Source organism: Diabrotica virgifera, chromosome 2, assembly GCF_917563875.1.
Source record: "Diabrotica virgifera virgifera chromosome 2, PGI_DIABVI_V3a".
Lineage (NCBI taxonomy): Eukaryota > Metazoa > Arthropoda > Insecta > Coleoptera > Chrysomelidae > Diabrotica > Diabrotica virgifera.
This window is the reverse complement of record NC_065444.1, coordinates 184,490,562-184,510,739: the sequence shown is the minus strand read 5'-3', so window position 1 is coordinate 184,510,739 and position 20,178 is coordinate 184,490,562. Positions and strand designations below refer to the sequence as shown.

Here is a 20,178-nt window from a genome sequence, read left to right as displayed (position 1 = left end):
AAAATGTAACTTGTCTTTCACAAATAATACAAAAAACTTTCGGTGCCCAAGCAAACCCCCTCCCCCCCCCCCCACAGAGGAAAATTCTAGGTGCGCCACTGGTTAAGAACCCATTTTTAAATTTACCTATTCTAATTGGGAAATAAGCCACAATTTAACTTGAAAAATTGATTTTATTGACGCTTCGAATTCCACCTCGGACGTCGTTATCAAAATACAAAATATTAATAGTTAATTACATAAATGCCACAAAGAAATAGCTTCAGAACAGTTGTTAATTTTAATTTGTATTTTTAGTAAAATTAATTCGCGTAAAGAACGTTAATTTCTTCAGTGGCTTGCTGAAATTGAAAATTAAGAAAACTTGCTTTTGATCTATATTATTTTTACTTTTGTTTTGTTAAATTAATAAAAAAAATGGTTTACGAGACTTTCTATAATATGTGAGTACAACCCATTTTATATTTATACATGTTGACATTCATTCTTCCTCGAAATAAGTCGAATTTATGTAGGTGAGGGCGACGCTCATACGCGTGCAACCACGTCACAATAGAAGACGCGTGTAACGGCGGGTTAATATTACTTTTTGTCATGTCTTCGTACATACTGTCCTTCCATCTTTTTCTTGGCCTGCCTTTCCTTCTCTTTTGTATTGGTCTTCGTGAGAGTACCAATTTTGGCATTCTTTTACTTCCCATTTTCTCGATGTGCTGCAAGTATCGTATTCTCGGTGCTTTGATCGTCGTCGTGATCGTTGGCTCTTTATACAGTTCTTCCAATTCTTTATTGGTTCTTCTTCTACACAGACCTATTTTCGTACCTCCATATATCCTCTTTGCATTTTTGTCTCCCATCTTTCTAAAAGGTTTGTTTTTTTTTACTTTTTCAGCACCCAGGTTTCGCATGCTTATGTTACTGTAGGTCTGATAACAGTCTTATGAATTCTGATTTTTGTTTTTTTGATACGTATTTGAATTTCATTAATGTTCGTAATGCTTCATACTTTTTATTTTCTTTAGCTATTCCTGCCTTTATATCCCCTTCGTCATAACCATTTTCATCTATTTTTCTCCCAGGTAATTAATTTCTTTGGATCTTTTGAACGAGTATGATTTTTCTCCAAATTTTTTCGTACTATGATGTTATTTTCTTTTTCTTTTTGTATCTCTCATATTATCATATACTTTATCTTTTCTTCTTTTATTTTGTCCCAATTTTTTTAGCTTCTACTATTCTTCTGTTGTTATGTTTTTCATTAATTTTTATAGTTCTTTCTTGCTTGTTGCTAATAGTGGAAGATCATCTGCAAATGCTGCATTGGTGGCCCTTTTTAGATATCGTTTCTTCCATGTTTATTCTGATTTTTCTGATTATACCTTCCAATGCTAGATTGAATGCAGGCGTTAATAGTGGGTCACCTTGGGTCGTGATTTTCCTTGGTTTCAAACTTTTTGGATGTATGCGTTTTCCATGCTATTTCGTTTGTTGTATTTTTCATCGTCATGTTTACCATCCTGACAATTTTACTTCGTATCCCAAGTCTTTCATCAGTTCGTACATCCACTGTCTGTTTACTATGTCGTAGGCCTGCTTAAAGTCGATGAACAAAGCATATAGTACTGTTTTATGTTCGTAACAGGTAGTCTGTATTTCTTTTAAGGCAAATGTTTGGTTTGTCGTTGATCTCTTGTTTATAAAACCTGCTTGGTATTCTCCCAATATTTTTTTCGAATATTGATTTAGTCTTCTTCTTATACTTTGTGCCAAGATTTTGTAAACTATTTCAAGTAATGCAATTCCTCTATAGTTTTCGCATAGCATTCTATCACTTTTTTATGTATAGGGCATATTCTTGTTTTGGTCCACTCTTCTGGAATTTTTTCGACTTCCCATATTCTATTTATCAGGTCATATATCTCTTTTTGTAGTCTTTTCACTCTTCATTTTATCATTTCGGCCGATATCTCTGTTATTCCTGGCCTTTTGTTATTTTTCAGGCTCTTTATTTCGTCCCCTTTTTTGTTATGTGGGTATTTCTATTGCTATCTGATCATCTTAAATTTCATGGTTTGTTTCCTTTTGTACTTCGCTCTTACTTAACAGTTCTGTGAAATAGTTTTGCCAGTTTCTCATTATTTTTTCCCGCTTATTTAGCAGTGTCTCTTTATAAACTCTCATGTATGGGTTGTTTTTCTAATATCCACTTTCCATGTTTTTGCTTCCCGATATAATGAAATTGTTTCTTTTTTTCTAATTTTTTTTATTGCTTTCAGTTGGTTCTCGTTGTATTTCCTTTTTTTGCTTCTACATTTTCTTTTTATGATTTTTCTCAATTCTCTGTATTCTTGTCTATTGCTATCTTCGTTATTTGTGTGATTTTTGAGTTTTACTTTTCTTATTGCTTCTGCTACTTCTTGACATTCTTCATCATACCAATCTTCTGTTTTGTGTTTTCTCTTGCCTTTCGCTAGGATTACTTTACTTGTGTCTAGCATTGCAATTGGCAACTATAAAAGTTAGTGAGTTTTCTGTGACCTATAGTTGTCTTTAAATGCTGAATTTTAGTCCAATATTTACAACTGTTGTGTTTATATTAGATTTATTTAAAAGTTTCCAATTTGCGTTCGAATTTCAAACTCAAAACATTTTATTAATAATTCACTGCAAAACTTCCGTCGGGATTAAATTTATTATTTAAGTTAGAATTCATGCTATGTTTAGTGTTTAAGTTATTAAAATCCTCATACGCAACAGTTTGTTTTAAATATTAGTTTTGTGCTTTTGATGATTTTATTAAAAATTGGAATTGTTTTTATATTGTAACAAAAAATTCTTGTAGAATATAAATTATGTATGAATTGGTTATAAATTGTACAGATATTGTATGATAATAATTGTAAATCCAGATAAGGCACGTATGTATATGCATTTCTTCAGGAGTTAAATTTGCTCCTTTTGCAAATTACTATATATTATATATAGTTATAGTATACTATATATATATATACTACATATATAGATATACTACATATATAGATATACTATATCTACACTAATATCCCAATAAAACTTGCCACCGACATAATTAAAAAGAAGTGGAATGACATAAAAAAGTACACTGACCTCCCATTGCAAGAATTCCAATCATCTGTAGAGTTAACATTAAACTCAACATTAGACATTAAACTCAACAAATCGATGGATGTGCAATAGGTGCAAGTATTTCCAGTGTCATCGCTCAGCTGGTTTTGGAAGATTTAGAAGAATCTGTCATAGATCACTTAGATTTTAATATACCATTCTTCTACCGCTACATCGACGACTGTGTATGTGCTGTCCCAACTAATAAAATCAATGAAATTTTAGACAATTTCAACTGCTACCATCCAAAACTAAAATTTACTTTAGAAATTGAACAACATAATAAAATAAATTTTCTGGATGTCACTTTAAATCGTACCAACAACACAATAAAAACTATGTGGTTCACAAAAGATACGTGGTCTGGACGATATCTTAACTATAGATCCCATCATCCGCTCTCCCAGAAGATGTCCGTAATTATAGGTCTTGCTGACAGATCTATTAAACTGACAGATCCAGAGTACAGACCAATTGCAATAAAAAAAGCAAAAAATGCACTCCTAAGCAATGATTATCCCAAACATTTAATCGAATCGATATTCAAATCCAGACTAAATAAATTTTACAACAACACTAATAACAACAAAAGCAACAACACCAAAACTATATATACAACCCTGCCGTATATAAATGGTTTATCTGAACAACTGATGCATCTTTTAGCCAAACATAACATAACAGTGGCTCACAAGGGCAACAACCTTTTAAATAAATATTTTACCAAATTGAAAACAAAGACTCCAAAACTTAAAAAATCACATGTTGTTTACGAGATACCATGTACTAACTGTGAAGGTGTCTACATCGGGCAAGCCAGTCAACTGCTTCAATCTAGAATTCGTTCCCACAAATACGATAAAAACAACACCACTGCGCTTACAAAGCATGAGAATGGGAAGAAGCATAAATTTGACTTCGATAACATCAAAGTCTTAAAAACCGAGAAAAATAAAAAAAGAGGGAAATATACGAATCGATTGAAATAAAAAGGAACACCAATGCTATCAACGACAAAAAAGACACTGACAACCTAAATAGAATATATTACAATCTCATTTAAATAATGATCATTATAACACCCGAAACAAAACAAAAACCTCCTAAAGTCGTAACAAACATCCACTTTGCAATATTTTATAACAACATAAAAGATACGGCACTGTATCATAATTACTAATTAATAGTAATTACTATACCATCTAGCAATGAGATAACAAATTTCACATTTTATTCTGTATATGTCCATTATTGTGAGTGTGTCGATTTACGTGTAGGTAAGTTTTTGAACATGTTTTATAATAACATCTTGTATTCATTTGTATGCATTTTTAGAATCTTGACAAAGGTGAGAGATATCCACCGAAACGTCGATTTAAATGGAAAAATAAAATCTAATTCCAAAATTTTTTTAACATTATTCACTGAACCGAAACCCAAGAAATACAAAATTTAATTAAATATAGTATGGTTCAAGAAACTTAGAAAAACTATATACAGTGTATTGGGATTTTCCCATTGATTTTTTATATACAGTGTGTCTACTTAAGTTGGAAACATATGGGAAACTTTTTTGTTATTCATTTTACGAAAAAAAGTTATTTATAAAAAGTTCTGCATGCTCTAAAACCTAAGATTCAATCAGATATCAAATTTTGTCAATATTATACGAGGTATGTCAAAAAATATGAACTTCGTTCAAGAGGAAAATACCTTTATTTCTCTCAATATCGAAAATTCTTATTAAGAAAAGTTGTTTGGAAATAAAAACTAAGATCAAATATGCAATTACATGCTTCTAATTGGAAAAAAATATTTTCCAAATTTTTCTCAAATTTATTGATACTAACTTCGTTTTTATTTATTTCACATACGATAACTCTTTTATTATTACTTCTACGGAAAAAAGGTATTCTTTATAAAAAGCTCTGTATGTCCTAAGACCAAAGATGCAACCATCAGATATCACATTTTATTAATTTTATACGAGGTATGTAAAAAAATATGAATTTCACTCAAGAGTAAAGTACCTTTATTTTTCACAATATTGAAAACGGTTATTAAAAAAGTTGTTTAGAATTAAAAACTATGTTTCAATATGCAATTACATCCTTCTAATTGAAATATTGTGAAATATAAAGGTACTATAATCTTGAGCGAATTTCATATTTTTTGACACACCTCGTATAAAATTAATAAAAGTTGATATGTCATGGTTGTGTCTTAGATTTTAGACCATGCAAAGCTTTTTATAAAGAATAACTTTTTTCGTAAAATGAATAATAAACGAGTTATCATATTTGTAATAATTAAAAACGATGTTGGGTATCCATAAATTTGAGAAAAAAATTTTTTTTTCAATTAGAAGCATGTAATTGCGTATTTGATCTTAGTTTTTGATTCCAAACAACTTTTTATCATAAGAATTTTCGATATTGAGAGAAATAAAGGTACTTTACCCTTGACCGAAATTCATATTTTTTGACATACCTCGTATAATATTGAGAAAATTTGATATCTGATGATTGCATCTTAGGTTTTGGGACATGCAGAACTTTTTATAAAGAATAACTTTTTTTCGTAAAATTAATAATAAAAAAGTTTCCCATATGTTTCCAACTTAAGTAGACACTATATATATATTGTTATGATTTTCTCTTTATTTCTTTAATATCAATTAATCTTTATTTGATTACTCCAATTAATTATTTAATCAATTATCCATTTGTCGCAAATCATACAAAAAAATTTATAAAAAATCTCAGGGTGCCTTTTTATAATAAAAAAAATATCTAAATTATCTTATGTTATACTTATCTTCTCTCGTGGTTTCAGTATCTCATAGTTGGTTCTAATCGGGAAAAATATTAGGAAAAGGAATTAAATAGAAATATAAAATAAACATACAGAATTGTCTTTTATTATCAAATTCAATACTCTAAAAATCGATCAAATTTAAAACCTGTGGACACAGCTGTCCGAATGAAATTTTTACCACTTAAATTTATTCTAGTTAAAAAAAACAATTTATCGGTTTGTTCCCGATGACTTTGATAAAACAAGCTAAACAAACAAATTTAGGTATTCGCAAAATTATCTATACTTCCTATTTACTTTTTGAAATATTGGAATCTTAATTCATGTGCTTTTACTCAAAATTTTAGTTTCCGAACATAAAAATATCTTTCACATAAATTTACTGACCTTTTGCTTCACTCACTCTGATGTCTTCTCTTGACCCAAAACAGCTCTCCCTCGTTGACTATGTTAGGCTACCCATCAAAGCCCTCTCCGTTCTCAAGCTTCAAATCTATCAGCATACCAGCATCAATTCTCCAACAAAACACAAACTCCAAAAATTCTCTCCTCTCCTTCTCACAGTAATACAGAATCAAAGAGGTATTTCGTCTCAATTTGATCTGTCTCTCGTTCCACTTTTCAGCTTTTCAGTTTTTATTCTCCACTATCAAAACACCCACTGGTACTTGCTATCTAACTATCCACGAAAACGTTGACTGCTCTTCAGCGATGCCAATAACATAATGAGTTCCTCTTTCCAAAACTATCTCAACATTCAAAACAAAACTTTCCCCCTTCCAAAGTGCCTAGCCAATCAGAAACATTTATCTCCCCACCTTCTTTTTTTTTTATTTGAAACAGTCATTCTCTCAAAAATATTCCTACCCAAACTTACGACCTTCCGGAAATTATGTAAATATTGCTATCATTAAACAAACATATTTAAAATTCCAAACTATCTTTACATTAATTTCCTAAGAACTAATTAATGTGGCTTTGCCCTCGTGCATAACAAAACATCGTTATAATCTCCAAATACCCTGAACAATTATGGTCTATTCATATCACTTTCTCCCCTAATTTGTTCTAGTTTTCAGGGAAAAAACTTACTAACGATAAATCACTTCTTAAAAACTACTTATAATAAATAGTTACAAATCAATGTACAGGGTGGATCAAATTTATGTGACCGCGTTATATTAAAAAAATTAAAATTTTTATTCTATCTTTGATTGATAGATTGATCCACAGTAATATATATAGTTTTCTCTACGACCGTTTAATAATATGCGCATTATTCACTATTTTTGAATAGATAAAAACAACCATTACTTTACCCGTGAGTAATAGTTCATTACTAACGGGGAGAAGTTACTCACGGGTCATTACTCACGGGATAAAGTTAGGTTCAAGTGTGAATGCCACTTATAGGTAATAAATAAAATTACTTAAACTTGTTTATTTTATACAATGATTATTGTAATTTATATCAATAATAATTAACTTCGAAAAGAATTTTCAACTGTAACAATGAGCCAGTATATTTTTTACTTTTATACCTTGTTTATTATGCATTTTGACGTTTACCATTTTCAATGACAGTGACATTAGCGTATTTGCTGTGTTTATTGGAATTTATTTTAAAATTATATTGTGCTTTGAGTTTATTTTATAAAGTTATATTGTGTTTCGTTCTTCATAATTTGCACAGTAAAATATTCGTTGTCGAGGTAATCCACAACAGACGTATGTTCGTGGAATAGGGTATATATTATACAATGAGCACGTAAAGGTTGAAATAAATTCATTTTCTCGAGAATAGACCATTTTGAAAAAAAAATCCCGAAGCAGGTCAATTTTTATTTTTAAATTACGACTTTTTGGCATATATATCATACTAGTGACGTCACCCATCTGTGCGTGATGATGTCATCGATGATTTTTTTTTAAATGAGAAAAGGGGTCGTGTGATAGCTCATTTGAAAGGTAATGCAATTCTTTATTCAGTAGTATAAATATTAACATAATTATTTATACAGGGTGTCGAAAAAAAAATTTTTGAATTAAATTTATTGACATAAAAAGAAGAATGTATGTAATTTATTTAATTCAAAATACATTTTGCTGCTCTCAGAAAAAAAATGTTTATTTAACAAATAAATATTGTTTTTTGCTTAAATTCAATATTAATGCAGCCACCCACCTGCCTCTTGACAGTTTGAACATTTAATTTAAGCGAAAAGCGATGATTATATTCCAAATAAGCATTTTCTCTCTTTTCTGAGAGCAGTAAAATATATTTTGTATTAAATAAATTACATACATTCTTCTTTTTAGGTCAATAAATTTAATTAAAAGAAATTTTTTTTGGACACCCTGTATAAATAATTATGTTGATGTTTACACCACTGAATAGAGGATGGAATTTCCTTTCAAATGAGCTATCACACGACCCCCATTCTCATTTAAAAAAATCATCGATGACGTCATCACGCCCAGATGGGTGACGTCACTAGTATGATATACATGCCAAAAAGTCGTAATTTAAAAATAACAATTGACCTGTTTCGGGATTTTTTTCCAAAATTGTCCATTCTCGAGAAAGTGAATTAATTCCAACTTTTGCGTGCTTACTGTATACAGTGTGTCAATTTAAAAAGTTGCCACCCCCTATAATTTGGTCCCTATAGAAAATCTAAAAATATGCAAAAACACGTCAAATTTATTTGTGAGGGGGACATTTTGTAGACCAGTTTTCAACTAAATTACATCAATCCTATAACGGGGGCGGACGCAACCCCCAAAATCTTTAATGGAAAGGGGGGTTGAGTGATACCTCATTTTAAAGTTCGTTCGATTACCTTTTCAAAAATACCACATACATTTATTTCCTTTCAGTACTTTTGGAAAAATCTTGGACAATACTCTAAAAAATTTTGGATTTCTGAACTCTATACTTAATATCTTTACGGTTTTACTTGATTTTTCCAAAAATACTTCAAAAAATACTCTAAATACTTTAACACCCCAAAAAAATTCAATTTGGAGTTCAATACTCCAAAAAAAATTTTGGAGTTCGGAACTCGATATTTAATTATTAAAATTAATTATAAAAAAATTAAAATTACTGAAAAGAAATATAATGTATGTGGTATTTTTGAAAAGGTAATCGAACGACTTTTAAAATGAGGTATCACTCAACCCCCCTTTCCATTAAAGATTTTGGGGGTTGTGTCCGCCCCCGCTATAGGATTGATGTAATTTAGTTGAAAACTGGTCTACAAAATGTCCCCCTCACAAATAAATTTGACGTGTTTTTGCATATTTTTAGATTTTCTATAGGGACCAAATTATAGGGGGTGGCAACTTTTTAAATTGACACCCTATATAGTTCAATATACATGTACATTATGTATTTTTATAAAAATGATAATTTAAATCTCGAGTAGTTGCTAATTATATGTTTTTACTAATTAAAATAAAAAAAGGTCGTAGAAAAAGTATAGTATCCTACTCGCATGTAATGGCTATTACTGACTCTGATGAATTACGACATCATCGTGAGTAATAGCCATCGTTACATGCTCGTTGAATAATATACTATTTCTATTGTACTATAGTCATCATTAATATGATGCAAGTCTAGTCGAACAAACTTTGATGTATGGGAACACTGGAACAGGGGAAGTTTTAATTGTGGAACAGGTCAAAAATTTGGAAAGTCAGACTACGAAAACGTTCCATGTATTTTGTCGGACAGAACTTCCAATTGATTATTTGTTACCATTTCATTAAACTCTCATGCAAAATCATACTGGTGTTTATCACCAACTGGGCATTTTAATGAGTGGAACACAAAGAACATGTCAAATGACATGAATCATGTTGGTTAGTAATAGCAGTTCCGATTTTTGCATGAGAGTTTAATGAAAGGGTGACAAATCAATTGGATGTTCTGTCCCACCAAATACATGGGACGGTTTCGTAATCTGACGTTCCAAATTCTTAAACTGTTCCACAATTAACACTTCCCCTGTTTTAATGTTACCGTACATCAAAGTTTCCCCGACTAGACACCGTTAAGCTATGAACAAATTTTCAGCTTGCTATTAATCAACTTTTTTTTGGTACACGGGATACAGGTCTATTTTTCTTAGTTTTTTTTATATCTTCTTTAGTTGTTCCTTTGCTTGATATTATGAATCCTAAATATTTGTACTTGTCTGTTCCTTTGATGTGTTTACCTTCGTCTATTTCTAGCTGTTTTATTTCTATATTCTATATTGTTAGGTATTCAATTTTCTTTAGGTTTATTTCCATTCCATTCTTTGTATATTGCTGTTCGAGTTTTCTCATCAATACATAAAAATCAGTTGTAAAATCTTATGGATCTCAATCGGTCACAAAAGCACCCTTTGTCCCAGAATACATATTTTACGCCTATGTTTAAATGTAAAATGAATGCAAATGAGAAGCAGTTTGTAGTCTATGTATACCGGGTGGTGAATTGGAAAACGGGCCATAGGAAACTCAATGTAAAATTCTAAATTGTTGAATTCCTGCTTCCCTAATTACTTTACATCAACAGTCATGAGAAACTATTTGCAGATGATTAAAATCTGTATTAAAAACAAAAGTTAAATTTGTTCTACGATTTAAACAGAGTCCAAAATTTGGAAAAATATAATACATTTGCCATACCTAAGTGCGTAAAAGTAAGGCCACACGTTACTACAGTGGGTGATCATATTATTAGAACCACCTCAGAAAATTTTACTTTTGTTTAGTAATGGTATGTAAGTATTTTCTTTATACGGTCCACGTTGCCTTTGAAACTTTAGAAATGGATGCTATGTTTCTGATGGAGTGATTAGTATTGAATATTAAAGTTTTTATTTCTGCTATTTTCCTTGGTGAGATGTCTTTGGATTTCCCATGATGTTCTGGTACAACTAGTGTAACGAACGCACAATTTTTACTAAATTCCCAAAATATAGTACAGGACTGTCAGAATATCACTAGAGAGTAAAGGAAACTCACAAAGTTTATTATAACTCTAAACACCAAGAATACAAAATAATAGGCACACGAGTTGCAAGCTAGGCTGGGCAGCACTGACAAACAATGGCATCTGAGTCACGCATTGCCACACATGCGTGTTGGCACTATTGTCAGACTCTTTATTGCACTTTCATAAAGTGTAACAAGACAACCAAATGGAAACAAATGCATTAATATATGATCTATTATACAGGGTGTCCCGAAAAGATTGGTCATAAATTATACCACACATTCTGGGGTCAAAAATAGTTCGATTAAACCTAACTTACCTTAGTACAAATCTGCTCATAAAAAAAAGTTACAGCCCTTTGAAGTTACAAAACTAAAATCGATTTTTTTCAATATATCGAAAACTATTAGAGATTTTTTGTTGAAAATGCACATGTATAATTGTTATGGTAGGAACATCTTAAAACGAAATTATAGTGAAATTTGTCCACCTCATAAAAATTTTATGGGGGTTTTGTTCCCTTAAACCCCCCAAACTTTGGTGTACGTTCAAATTAGTTCATTATTGTGGTACCATTAGTTAAACACAACGTTTTTAAAACTTTTTTGCCTCCTGGTATTTTTTCGATAAGCCAGTTTTTATCGAGATGCGGCTTCTTTTTTAATATGTTTACATAAAAAATTTAAGGGGGGTTTGTTCTTTAAACCCCCCAAATGTTTGTGTACGTTCTAATTAAACTATTATTGTGGTACCATTAGTTAACCACACTGTTTTTAAAACTTTTTTGCCTCTTAGTCTTTTTTTGATAAGTCACCTTTTATCGAGATGTGGCTTCTTTTTCAAAATATACCTAAAAATGTAAATTATAAATAAATCAGATTATTAAGAGGTCCGGTCGCTACAATCGTACTTAACCATAATACATATAATATGTATTATACAAAATACAAATATGTGGTGGATTCGACAAATATTCAAAATATCTCGATAAACACTGGCGCTTATCGAAAAAGTACTAAGAGGTAAAAATGTTTTAAAAATATTGTGTTTAACTAATGGTGCCACAATAATAATTTAATTGGAACGTACACAAAAGTAGGGGGGTTTAAAGGAACAAAATCCCCAGAACATTTTCAATAAAAAATCTCTAAGAGTTTTCGATATATGAAAAAAAATCGATTTTCATTTTGTAACTTCATTTTGTAACTTTTTTTGTGTGCACTATTGTATATAGGTAAGTGAGGTTCAGTCAACCTAGTTTTGACCCCAGAATCTGTGGTATAATTTATGACCAATCTTTTCGGGACACCCTGTATACCCTTCCTCTAAAACATTGAATTTTACTAGGTGGCTCGAATAATATGATCACCCACTGTATTTCTGACAGTACGCAAACTATTGACTGAATAAAACATCTTTATTATTACTACTTTCTCCTCAACTGAGGACATCTTTTCGACTTTATTGTTTTTAAACAACGAAAACGATAAAATAAGAATACTGACAGTTCAAAATATTGTTATTAATAATTTCATTGGGACCGAAGGCAACCTTATACACATTCTTGGACTGTGTGTGGCCTAATACTTGGATAAAATTTATTATATTTTACAAAATTTTGGAATGTGTTTAAGGTACTAGTACACTTTAGAAAACCGAAAATAATCATTTTTTTCAAGAATTTTTTTCTCAGAACCTTTATAAAAAATGAACATAAAACTTTTTACATATTAATATCTAATTCTTAGAGAGAACAAAAATATATCTTTTTTCATTTATGCACGTACACTAATATTGTAGAGGGCGCAAAAGTCGAGGCCTCGAAAAATGATGGCGGACAGTTAATCTCAGGATTGGGATATCTGAAACATAAAAATCGTACTGTATTTAGAAAAGGAAGGTTTTTTACGTGACAATTTACCACAATTTGACCAAAAAATAGAAAATGAATATTTTTTATCCATGAAAAACTGAAGAAAAACCGGAGATTTTTTCATAAAATTTTTTCAAATTTCCGTAAATTCTTTTTTTTGCGGAATTTTTCACGAACGGTGATAAATTGTCATGTAAGAATCCTTCCTTTTTCAAATGCCGTGCGATTTTTTTGTTTTAGAGATCCCAATCCTGAGATTAACTGTCCGCCATCGGAACTACTTTTTTTGAGGCCACGACTTTGGCGCCCTCTACAATATTATAGGCCTTGGGCCCGCATATACAATTATTATTTATGACCACACCGTTGAAACTTTTTGTACTTGTTATTTTTGTGGAGTCGGACAAATTTTGAGCTTGGCGCATTATGGTAGTGGGGCGTTTGTCTGTCAAGCGGTGACGAAGTTGTCAATTTTATGGAAGAAAAAAATTTATTACCACATTGGTCATTCTATTTTAATCAATGGATTTTATCATATAAACAACGAAAACAATTTTGTCGGACAAAAATATTGGGGCATATAACGCGTCGGACACGCTAAATATGTCAAATTTATGAAAATAATAAATTTATTACCACATGGATAATTTTAACGGTATCTACCATAAAACATTTTTACAATAATGTGGTAACCTTGTCGGACAATTTTCACGGGGCATATGCGCAGTCGGACGCGCCGAAGTTGTCAATTTCCTGAAATTTTTTTATTTACAACCATTTTTCCGACAACATTAATAGGTTATAAGTAATTATAATCTTAATCAAAAAATCAAAGTGTCGGACAAAAATATTGGGGCAACTCGACAGTCGGACAAAAAATTTAATTTTTATTAGTAAAGTATACTTTCAAATTATGCTGGGTTCGTGCATCCCTTATCTTTACAACCATTTTTCCGACAAAAGTAGTAGGTTACAAGTCATTATATTCTTAAACAAAAAATGTAATTGTCTGACAAAAATGTTGGGGCAAACGAACAGAAAACTTAATTCTTTTAGGCTATCGACGAGGAGGTATTATCAAAAAAAAATTTATAACAGTGTTTCTCGGTTACTTTTGAATCGATTTAGCTGAAAATTAGTACACACGCTAAGTAAAGCATTTAAAAGGGTATGACGTAGATCGGAACCCAAAATTTTCTTAAAAAATTTTCCGACAAGAGGGAAAATTTTAGAAAAATTGTGATCTGATAATTTGTGTACATACTCCTTGAACAACGACAAACATCGTTCTGTATTTTTTTCTCGAATTAAAAAAAAAATTCAGCACATGTATCAGGTTATAAGTAGTTATATTCCAAATCAAAAATATCTAAGTGCCCGACATAAATAGTGGGGCACATCCAAAGTCGGACAAAAAATTTAATTTTTATTAATAAACTATACTTTTAAATTATTCTGGGTTCGTGCATCGCTTATCTTTACAACCATTTTTCCGACAAAAGTAGTAGGATACAAGTAATTATACTCTTAAACAAAAAATTTAATTGTCTGACAAAAATGTTGGGGCAAACGAACAGGAAACTTAATTCTTTTAGGCTATGGACGAGGAGGTATTATCCAAAAATATTTTAAAACAGTTTTTCTCGGTTATTTTTGTATCGATTTAGCTGAAAATTGGTACACACACTAAGTAAAACATTGAAAAGGGTATGACGTAGAGCTGTACCCAAAATTTTCAAAAAAAAATTTCGGACAAGAGGGAAAATTTTAGAAAAATTGTGATCTGATATTTGCGTACATACTCCTTGAACAACGACAACTATCGTTCTGTAGTTTTTTTTCTCGAAATAAAAAAAAATTTCCGACACAAGTATCAGGTTATAAGTAGCTATGTTCCAAATCAAAAAATCTAAGTGTCCGACAAAAATATTGGGGCAAATCCAAAGTCGGACAAAAAATTTAATTTTTATTGATAAACTATACTTTTAAATTATGCTGGATTCGTGTATCCCTTATCTTTACAACCATTTTTCCGACAAAGGTAGTAAGTTACAAGTAATTATACTCTTAAACAAAAAATGTAATTGTCTGACAAAAATGTTGGGGCAAACGAACAGGAAACTTAATTCTTTTAGGCTATGGACGAGGAGGTACTATCCAAAAATATTTTAAAACAGATTTTCTCGGTTATTTTTGAATCGATTTAGCTGAATATTGGTACACACACTAAGTAAAACATTTAAAAGGGTATGACGTAGAGCTGTACCCAAAATTTTCCCAAAAAAATTTCGGACAAGAGGGAAAATTTTAGAAAAATTGTGATCTGATATTTGCGTACATACTCCTTGAACAACGACAAACATCGTTCTGTAGTTTTTTTTTCCAATTAAAAAAAATTTCCGACACAAGTATCAGGTTATAAGTAGTTATATTCTAAATCAAAAAATCTAAGTGTCCGACAAAAATATTGGGTCAAATCCAAAGTCGGACAAAAAATTTAATTTTTATTAATAAACTGTCTTTTAAAAAATACTGGGTTCGTGCAACCCTTACCTTTAAAACAATTTTTCCGACAACATTAGTAGGTTATAAGTAATTATATTCTTAATCAAAAAATCAAAGTGTCGGACAAAAATATTGGGGCAACTCGACAGTCGGACAAAAAATTTAATTTTTATTAGTAAAGTATACTTTCAAATTATGCTGGGTTCGTGCATCCCTTATCTTTACAACCATTTTTCCGACAAAAGTAGTAGGTTACAAGTCATTATATTCTTAAACAAAAAATGTAATTGTCTGACAAAAATGTTGGGGCAAACGAACAGAAAACTTAATTCTTTTAGGCTATCGACGAGGAGGTATTATCAAAAAAAAAAAAATTTAAAACAGTGTTTCTCGGTTACTTTTGAATCGATTTAGCTGAAAATTGGTACACACGCTAAGTAAAGCATTTAAAAGGGTATGACGTAGATCGAAACCCAAAATTTTCTTAAAAAATTTTCCGACAAGAGGGAAAATTTTAGAAAAATTGTGATCTGATAATTTGTGTACATACTCCTTGAACAACGACAAACATCGTTTTGTATTTTTTCTCGAATTAAAAAAATTTTCAGCACATATATCAGGTTATAAGTAGTTATATTCCAAATCAAAAAATCTAAGTGTCCGACAAAAATATTGGGGCAAATCCAAAGTCAGACAAAAAATTTAATTTTTATTGATAAACTATACTTTTAAAGTATGCTGGGTTCGTGTATCCCTTATCTTTACAACCATTTTTCCGACAAAGGTAGTAAGTTACAAGTAATTATATTCTTAAACAAAAAATGTAATTGTTTGACAAAAATCTTGGGGCAAACGAACAGAAAACTTAATTATTTTAGGCTATCGACGAGAAAGTAATATCAAAAAATTTTAAAAGAGTTTTCTCGGTTATTTTTGAATCGATTTAGCTCAAAATTGGTACACACACTAAGTAAAATATTTAAAAGGGTATGACGTAGAGCTGTACCCAAAATTTTTAAAAAAAAATTCCGACAAGAGGGAAAATTTTAGAAAAATTGTGATCTGATATTTGCTTACATACTCCTTGAACAACGACAAACATCGTTCTGTAGTTTTTTTTTCCAATTAAAAAAAATTTCCGACACAAGTATCAGGTTATAAGTAGTTATATTCTAAATCAAAAAATCTAAGTGTCCGACAAAAATATTGGGTCAAATCCAAAGTCGGACAAAAACATTAATTTATATTAATAAACTGTCTTTTAAAAAATACTGGGTTCGTGCAACCCTTACCTTTAAAACCATTTTTCCGACAACATTAGTAGGTTATAAGTAATTATATTTTTAATCAAAAAATCAAAGTGTCGGACAAAATTGTTGGGGCAACTCGACAGTCGGACAAAAAATTTAATTTTTATTAGTAAAGTATACTTTCAAATTATGCTGGGTTCGTGTATCCCTTATCTTTACAACCATTTTTCCGACAAAAGTAGTAGGTTACAAGTAATTATATTCTTAAACAAAAAATGTAATTGTCTGACAAAAATGTTGGGGCAAACGAACAGAAAACTTAATTCTTTTAGGCGATCGACGAGGAGGTATTATCAAAAAAAAATTTATAACAGTGTTTCTCGGTTACTTTTGAATCGATTTAGCTGAAAATTAGTACACACGCTAAGTAAAGCATTTAAAAGGGTATGACGTAGATCGGAACCCAAAATTTTCTTAAAAAATTTTCCGACAAGAGGGAAAATTTTAGAAAAATTGTGATCTGATAATTTGTGTACATACTCCTTGAACAACGACAAACATCGTTCTGTATTTTTTTCTCGAATTAAAAAAAAAATTTCAGCACATGTATCAGGTTATAAGTAGTTATATTCCAAATCAAAAATATCTAAGTGCCCGACATAAATATAGGGGCACATCCAAAGTCGGACAAAAAATTTAATTTTTATTAATAAACTATACTTTTAAATTATTCTGGGTTCGTGCATCGCTTATCTTTACAACCATTTTTCCGACAAAAGTAGTAGGATACAAGTAATTATACTCTTAAACAAAAAATTTAATTGTCTGACAAAAATGTTGGGGCAAACGAACAGGAAACTTAATTCTTTTAGGCTATGGACGAGGAGGTATTATCCAAAAATATTTTAAAACAGTTTTTCTCGGTTATTTTTGTATCGATTTAGCTGAAAATTGGTACACACACTAAGTAAAACATTTAAAAGGGTATGACGTAGAGCTGTACCCAAAATTTTCAAAAAAAAATTTCGGACAAGAGGGAAAATTTTAGAAAAATTGTGATCTGATATTTGCGTACATACTCCTTGAACAACGACAAATATCGTTCTGTAGTTTTTTTTCTCGAAATAAAAAAAAATTTCCGACACAAGTATCAGGTTATAAGTAGTTATGTTCCAAATCAAAAAATCTAAGTGTCCGACAAAAATATTGGGGCAAATCCAAAGTCGGACAAAAAATTTAATTTTTATTGATAAACTATACTTTTCAATTATGCTGGATTCGTGTATCCCTTATCTTTACAACCATTTTTCCGACAAAGGTAGTAAGTTACAAGTAATTATATTCTTAAACAAAAAATGTAATTGTTTGACAAAAATCTTGGGGCAAACGAACAGAAAACTTAATTCTTTTAGGCTATCGACGAGGAGGTATTATCAAAAAAAAATTTAAAACAGTTTTTCTCGGTTATTTTTAAATCGATATAGCTGAAAATTGGTACACACACTAAGTAAAACATTTAAAAGGGTATGACGTAGAGCTGTACCCACATATTCTAAATAAAAAAATCTAAGTGTCCGACAAAAATATTGGGTCAAATCCAAAGTCGGACAAAAAAATTTAATTTTTATTAATAAATTATACTTTTAAACTCTGCTGGGTTCGTGCATCCCTTATCTTTAAAACCAATTTTCCGACAAAGGCAGTAAGTTACAAGTAATTATATTCTTGAACAAAAAATCTAATTGTCTGACAAAAATGTTGGGGCAAACGAACAGAAAGCTTAAGTCTTTTAGGCTATCGAGGAGGAGGTATTATCAAAAAAAAATTTAAAACAGTGTTTCTCGGTTTCTTTTGAATCGATTTAGCTATAAATTGGTACATACGCTATGTACAACACTTAAAAGGGCATGACGGTGAGTTTTACCCAAAATTTTCCAAAAAGATTTTCCGACAAGAGGGAAAATTTCGGAAAATTTTTCTAACATTTTGGAATGTTCTCTACGTTACGTCCTTATAAACATTATAAGGAGTATTTCTACAAATTTTCAGTTTGATCTATGTAGATCTAACCGAGAAAAATAGTTTATAGTTCGCTTTGGTCTCCTTGATGCTTATTATTTTTTTATATCCCAGAGAACGGCTGTTCCCGTACATGCGACACTATATTATACAAGAAATTTTCGATTTTCTAAATGTGACTGAATTGAAAAAATTGGGCCAAATCCAATCTTAAAATATAGGAAAAGAGAAATATGTCAACCATCCATTTTGGTACAAGGGTGTGGATGTTACGGCCATTCCCATTTAGGGTCTGTTTTTCGTTCTCGTCCCCAAATCTCCCAAAAATTTCGAAAATTTAAGTCCGATTTTCAACGCATGTTTAATTTTGAAAATTCTTCTCTTCTTCTTCTTCTTTTTATATAGACATTACTCTGTCTGTTTTTCAATGTGCCTCCAGTAAGTTGTCATTCCATCTTTTTCGTGGTCTTCCCCCTGATCGTCTTCCTATTGGGGAACCGTCTCTGTCCGTTCTTACTACTCTATTTGTTGTCATTCGGCTTATGTGGTCGTTCCATTCTACCCTTCTGCTTTTCATCCAGTTATTAATGTTGTCCACCTTGCATCCCCTTCATATATCTACACTTCTAGCTCTATCCCACAGCGTCTTACCATTGATTTTTCGCAATGTTTTCATCTCTGCTGTTGCTATAGCTTTTTTTGTCCTTTCTGTATCAGGTTGTGTTTCTGCCGCGTATGTCATTATTGGTTTGATGACTCTTTTGTAAATTCTGCCTTTCACTTCTTTTCTGATGTTTTTATTTCTCCATATTGTTTCATTCAGGCAACCTGCGGCTCTGTTTGCTTTATTCATCTGATCTTCCACTTTTGTTTCGAGCTTTCCGTAGTTGCATAGTTTGATGCCTATATATTTAAACTCCATGACTTGTTCTATTATTTGACCCTCCAGCTCTAATTTACACCTTATTAGATCTACTGTTGTAACCATGCATTTAGTCTTTTTTGGGGAAATTAAAATGTTAAATTTTCTAGCGGTTATATTAAATTCGTGCAGCATACGTTGTAAATCATCTTCACTTTGAGAGATTAGTATTGCGTCGTCTGTATAGCAGATTATTTTAAGTGGTTTTTCTCCCATTTGGTATCCTTTTTTTGTTCTTACTGTTTTTATTATTTCGTCCATGATCAGGTTGAACAACAGAGGACTCAGGGAATCTCTCTGTCTTATCCCATTGCCATTTTGAAAATTGTATATATCATTCAAAAGTTACCGATCTCAGAAATTTTATTCAATTTCTATTTAAAAAGGGGAAAATGTTTTGTATGTTTGTGTGTATGTTTGTGGAAAAGTTATACTGATCTGAATTTCTTTTCTATGTTTTAAGAGGGGGTCAGGGCCGATTCAGAACCGGTATAGCTTGTGACTTTCGACCACCCATAAGCCAGCTATAGGACTTGGTAGGTACAAAACGGCATATTTTTTGGGGGTATAAATCTTAGGTTCAAGAAGAGACAGGAAAACCAAAAGTACACCAAATTAATAGCGTTGAGTTAAGCTTTCAAATAGTGCTTAAGTG

The 20,178-nt window shown here is 31.0% G+C and overlaps 1 protein-coding gene across 1 annotated transcript in view; it reads left to right on the top strand.

Annotated features, from left to right (window-relative positions):
- Positions 1-20,178, top strand: part of LOC114331856 (protein tincar) — an 841,442-nt gene that overhangs the window by 416,343 nt on the left and 404,921 nt on the right. The window lies entirely within an intron of this gene.